This window comes from Balaenoptera borealis (genome assembly GCF_965194805.1).
Source record: "Balaenoptera borealis genome assembly, chromosome: 3".
NCBI classification, from domain to species: Eukaryota; Metazoa; Chordata; class Mammalia; order Artiodactyla; family Balaenopteridae; genus Balaenoptera; species Balaenoptera borealis.
The window spans coordinates 46,817,330-46,823,329 of NC_138866.1; positions in this window are offsets into that span (position 1 = coordinate 46,817,330).

The following is a 6,000-nucleotide window of genomic DNA, read 5'->3' on the forward strand; positions in this document are numbered from 1 at the left end:
CATATCTGATAAAGGACTTATATCTAGAATATAATATTAACAATTCTCAATGTTCAATAATAAAAAGACAAAGACAAGTTTTGAATGAGTAAAAGATTTGTGTAGACACTTCACTGAACAAAAATTTTAACTGTCAAGTAAGCCCATGAAAAAATGCTCAACATTATTTGTCATGAGAAAAATGCAAATTAAAATACAAAGAGATACCATTACATAACCTATTAGAATAACTAGAAAAAAAAATTTTTAACTGACAATACCAAGTGTTGACCAGGATGTGGAGCAGCTGGAACTCTCATACCTTGCTGTATGAGAAGGTAAAGTCACTTTAGACAGAAGTTTGAAAGTTTCTTACAAAGTTAAACATGCACTTACCATTACAGCCCAGCAATACCCCTCCTAGGTATTTACTCAAGAGAAATAAAACCCTATGTTCACATAAAAGCATGTATGTAAATGTTTGTAGCAGCATTATTTATAATCACCAAAAACTGTAAATAACTCTTCCTCAACTCATGAATGGATAAGCAAATTATGGTACAAGCATTCAATAAAAAGAAACTATAGATATATACAATGACACGAATGAACCTCAGAATAATTATGCTGAGTGAAAGAAGCCAGGCTTGAAGGCTACATACTTTAGCTTCTGTTCATATGACATTCTGGAAAATACAAAATTATAAGAATAGAAAACAGATCAGTGGTTTCTAGGGGCAGAGGCTAGAAGGAGAGTTGCTGACAAAGGGTAATGAGGGAATCATTTCAGGCGATAGAAATGTTCTATATCTTGATTCTGGGAGTGATTACATGAGACTGTATGTGTTTGTCAAATCTCATAGAATTGTACGCTGAAAGAGAAACTTTTTCTGAATTCAAATTATAGCTCAATAAATTTGACTTTTAAAAATACCTTTGCCAGTAGTTATGAGAAATCTGTTTGGAGGTGTCTATCTACTACCTTCACGATTTTACCAAGATTATGCTGGTGACAAATGAGTCATGAACCAGAAACACCCTCAGTAGTTTGACACCAATATAGATTAAGTATAGTACCCAATTTATCCTTACTCTGGTGGATAATTTCATGAAAATTTTTTGCAAGGTCCCATTTGAGCACCTCTGTTGCTAACAAGAAGCCAGAGTGCCAGAGACTGTTCTCGTGTGATTTGCATCCAGATTTCTCCTAGTATCTTTTTCTGACTCTGAAGCTAACCAGTGCCATTCTAGAATAGATTTTTTGAACCTCTGCAAAAACTTGGTCTCAGGGTTCCATATGGGCTAGGATATTAGCAAGGGCTGCCTATGAGGCATAATGATCAGCCTGAGCATTTCTTTTAGCTTCCATGTTTTCCTCCCTTGCATGAGCTTCTAGCTTTAGAGTAGCCATCTCCTTAGAGAGCATTAGATCACTCGAAAGTTCTTTAAGCTGCTGACCATTTTTAAAGGGTTTCCTACCAAAGTTAAAAACTTTTGTGGTATCCATAGCATTTCAAAACTATGAACTTATCCAAAATCATATCTACTCTCATTGTATGTGTTAAATCTCCTAGCCCTAGCTAATTGACAAGCTCTGATGGGTACAATGAGTCCTGCCACCTGCACAAATTTTGCCTCTGGCAAAGGGTCATATTTTGAAGCGTGAAGTCACACCTGTTATAGTGCATCCCACCTGTTTCAGTTTTAAGGTATGACTTGTCAACAAATAAGATTCAGTCTGAATTTCCTGAAGTGATTTTAGTAAATCATTTTGGGGCACAGTTCACAAGCAGAGGTTGAACATTTATGAGTTTCTCCTTCTTCAGATTATGGAAGAATAACAGAATTTAAAAAACCACAATGATGACTGGAAGAACATAGTAGGATTTCATAAGAAGTAACCCTACTTGCTGAGAGTGTTGCATGTTATCAGTGTGCAATGAAGATTATACAGCATGAGGGACCATTAGGTTAAAGGACACCCTAGAACCAAGTCAACCGAAACCTCCACTAGTTTAGCTGCTGCAGCTGTTGCCCTTAGGCAAGGCCAGCAGGTTTTGCCACTGAGTCAAGAGACTGTAGTAGCTATTGGTGTCTGATGAATGCCAAGAAGGTGAACGAGAACTCCAAGGGCTCGTTCAAAGGTTTACAGAGAAGTGGTTTGGTTACCCATTACTTAGTAAAATCATATGATGGCAAGGCAATTTCAGTAGCCAGTGAGATCCAGGAATCTTCTTAAATGTCTCTTTGTACTAGTCCAGGAAATTTTTTAACAGGTTGTAGTCTGTCAAAGGTAAGGGATTTACTGCTGGATAAGTCATGTTTTAGCTAATAACAAAATTGTAACTTTGGTGGGCGGGGGAGAAATCTTACATCTTTCCAAGCTAAAACAGTAAATCCATAGCAGGATTAGTCTTAGAGCGCACCTCATCTTTGGAACACAACCCAAAGGTCATCCACAAATTACATGAGAACAGAACCACAAGTTGTGGTTGAGGACTTGTGAAAGGAAGAAGGATACCTCAGTAAACTCCTGGGGCCTAATGGTTCAGGTATATTATTGACTTTCCCAGGAGAAGGCAAATAAGCACTGACGACTTTGATCTAAAGGGACGCTAAAGAAAGCAGAACACGGATCTATAGCTATAAAACGTACAGCCTCTAAGACACCAAAGATGAAATAGTCTTTGGGTTTGCTACTATGATGTGTATAATAAGAAATCTGACTGGCCTTTGAATGCAGCTGTATTGCCCAGTGGTAGAAATAACCCACTAGTTCTGTACCTATGTAACTGTCAACCTAAATAAAGAGGTAAAATGGGGCAAGCTTGAGTTACCAGAAATTGAGTTTATTCAGGAATAGCAGAGGAATTGCAGTTTGGGGAATGCATGCTGCAGCAAGCTACAGGTAAGTCTGTTGAGGGTTTGGGGAGGACTGTATTTATTCACAAGGGGTACAAAGATTGGGGAGGCCAGCCAGAGTCCAAGTAGTAAGTACGTTGGCTTGAGGATGGGGAGAGATTCTTAGTAGATGTTCATGGGTCAGGAGATAAGTCTCAGTCTTCTGTAAATCAGGCTTTTAGGAAAATCAGTCTCTCAGTTGTTAAGTTCCTTTCTTCTGATGGTGCATGCATGAGATTCTCCATTTCATATCAGGGTTCCATTTTAGATTGAAATCCTTTTACATAACCATACCCTATATGAGTAGATGTGGCTGAAGGGTGAGGCAAGGAGGGGGGGAATTGCTAGGCTGATACTGCTGACTATGATCTAGAACAGCATAGTGGCCTAACCTAACATCCCTTCCAAATTTGGAAAAGTTTGTGTATAAATAAAGAGAAGGAGGAATCTTCTTAGCTGAGGCAAAGGAATAAACAAATGGGTTATGCAATGAGGGAAATACAATGCTACATTAACACTTCAGAAGAGGCTCAGAGCAAGAAATGATATTGTCTCTTAGCTCAATCATACCAGATGCCTGAAAAGGTGAAGCTATGTATTGTTGAGATCATTTCTGCTTTTGGAACCTGACAGGATCGAATGGAAGCCTGAAAACCTGACTGACCTCACCCTGGAAGCCATTTTTGTCATGTGATAAGATGATGGACTGGACTAATTATTAATGACTAAATAGGACTCTAGTAATGTGCCAGTATCTTTTGACTTTATTTTTCAGGCTACTTCTACCATATTGTACACTGGCATTGTTAGTAAGATTACAACACTGAATATAATACTGATATTGATAGTCAAATGTATTAGGAGATAAGAGTTAAAATCCTGCTGTCTCTACCCATCACTGGCTGCTCCAAATGTTAGGCGTATAAAAAGAATGATGGCCAAAGGCCAAGGGGTGGCCTGCTGTGTAATAAAGAATTTCACTGGCCTTTACCACTGGCTCCTGGGAGAGAGACTCTGAATCCTTGCAATTTCCTGAGTGATAGGAGTTTCTTTGTTATTTATAAGCCCCTTGGATCACACCTGAGTTTATGCTAAGAGATAAGATGATTCAGGATGGGGCCTGGTCACCAGAAAGACCAGCCATGTGATTAGATAGTTGGGAATTTGAACCAGCCTGACCTCAGGGGAGGAGAGGAGGACTGGGGATTGAGTTCAGTCATGTGGCCAATAATTCAATCAATCATGCCTCTGTAATGAAACCCCAATAAAAACTCTAGCTTCCTGGTTGGTGAACACATCAATGTGCTGGGAGGGTAAGGCACCCTGACCCCATAGGGAGAGGGTGGGAAACTCTGTATTTGGGACCCTCCCAGACCTCACCCTATAAGTCTCTTTACTTGGCTGGTCCTGATGTGTATCTTTTATAATAAAATTGTAATTGTAAGTATAACACTTTCCTGAGTTCTGTGAGTCATCCCAGTGAATTATCAAACCTGAAGGGGGTGATGGGAACCCCCTGGATTTGTAGCCAGTTGATCGAAAGTGCAGTGGCCTGGGGCCCTCACTTGCAACTGGAGTCTGAAGTGGAGCCCTTGTTATGGACTCTTCCCTTTAACCTGAGGGTCTGACACTAATTCTGAGTAGTTAGCACCAGAATTGAATAGTTTTGCAGCACACCACTTGGTATCAGAATAACAGTGTAGTGTGGAAAGACTATCTTGTTTATGGCCCCCAGGACCTGAATGAATTTACATCCCTGCCCACTGGGTTTTCTGACTGAGAAGATAGGAGTGGAACAAGGACAAGAACAAAGTATAATAATCCTCCCATTCATTAGCCTATGAAATTACCCAGCCCATAAAAACTAACCATGGCATATTTCAGTGCCTCTCGCCTTCTGAGGTGGCCCACATTCTTTCTGTGAGTGTGTTTCTCTCTAAATAAATCCACTTCTTACCTATCACTTTGTCTCTCACTGAATTCTTTCTGTGAGGAGACATCAAGAACCTGAGCTTCATTAAGTCCTGAGACCAGGTGTGTAATCTCAAAAGACCGTGGGTTCAAGTCTCAATCTGAGTTGCAGTTTCTAATAGGAACACCATCTATAGCGTCTGTAAATTCCTCTAATTTCCTTCACACTCAGCATCTTTTAAGTCATCCCAGTGTCATCTTATTCTATCTTTTCCATCCACTTATTTTGCATCTGAGCTTTCCTCTAATATATGACCTATTATACAATCTTACAATAATGTAAATTTCTTTGCAAATTCCTCTTTATTTTACCTAGGCTTTCAAAAGTCTTTAAAATGTCTCTCGGGTCAGAGTGAGACTAGGGAATAAAATCAACCACAAGTGATTTTTCCTGCTCTCAGTTAAGGGTTAACTGGTGTTTGGGGGGTTTCTGGCTGCCCAAGAGAGAAGGGGAGCCTATCAGGAGATACAGGGGCAGAGGGAAATGGAGGAGTAGAAATTGTAGGATAAAGCCCATTAGATTATCTCCTGATTTGTTTAGATTACTTTATGTTTTTCAGAGTTTTGTTTTATGCCATGGTCAAGCAATCCTTTCAGGAAGCAATTTTGGAATCTGAATTTCTTCTGGTGCTTCTTCATAACAACCAAAAAATGTAGAACCTTGGATGTTTTAGATTTTGTTCTCTTTTTATTCTAAGGCACCTCTAAAATGAACAATTTTGTCCATATCAAAGGGTCCCCAAAATAGCCACTGTAATTCTAAATTATCATTGATGAAATTGTGCATTTAGAAAGATAAGTATACAAGACTGTGTTATAGCTTAAACATACATAAGAAATAGGAATCTGGCTCAAAGAATGTATTAACTCAAGTTTAGACCAGAGTGGGCAGCTCATTGGCTACTTATATAAATAAAGTTTTATTGAAACACAATCTTGTCGATTTATTTACACATTGTCTATGGCTGTTTTAACAGGACAGTGGCATGGTTCAGTAATTAGAACGAGACTGCATGGCTTACAAGTCTGTAATATTTGCTACTTGACCTTTTACAGAAAAAGTTGGCAGGTCCTCAGTTAAACTAATTTAAACCCACAAGAGCCTGGAAATGGTCAGCTGTCATTGCAATTAGATCAGCTGACTCTGAC